Source organism: Silurus aristotelis (assembly GCF_946808225.1).
Source record: "Silurus aristotelis genome assembly, chromosome: 15".
Lineage (NCBI taxonomy): Eukaryota > Metazoa > Chordata > Actinopteri > Siluriformes > Siluridae > Silurus > Silurus aristotelis.
Window position 1 is genome coordinate 23,416,480 of NC_139588.1, and position 475 is coordinate 23,416,954.

Genomic DNA, 475 nt, shown 5'->3' on the forward strand with positions numbered 1-475 from the left:
ACCTTCCAAGAGTTCCACAGAGTGACGACTTCTCCAGCCATATGTGCTTCTCCATCATTTATTTTCTCATGGCTGAATGAATCATCCCAGAAGAGTGGTGCTCATAAGTACAGCAAATGGTGAATACATGTGGAATAAGAAGTTCATAAATCCCATTTCTAAAAATACACATTTAATATTTTTTTGCAGTGTATCATTTTATTCAGTTCCTCCACACGACGCCGAGTCGAACATTTTAATCAGCTCCGAGTTCCCGACAGGCAGCTGGATAATTTAATCACCACAAAGATGCCTATAATTACATCATCGCTTACAATTCATCTGACTTCTGACTTTACACCAGCATAGAAAGCAGACCATGAGGAAACCCATATCTCACTACAGGAGCATCTGTTGAGGGATGTGGTCTCATTTGACATCATTGGGTATTCACAGTAGTGACATGTTGGAAGCAGGAAAAATGGGCAAACATACC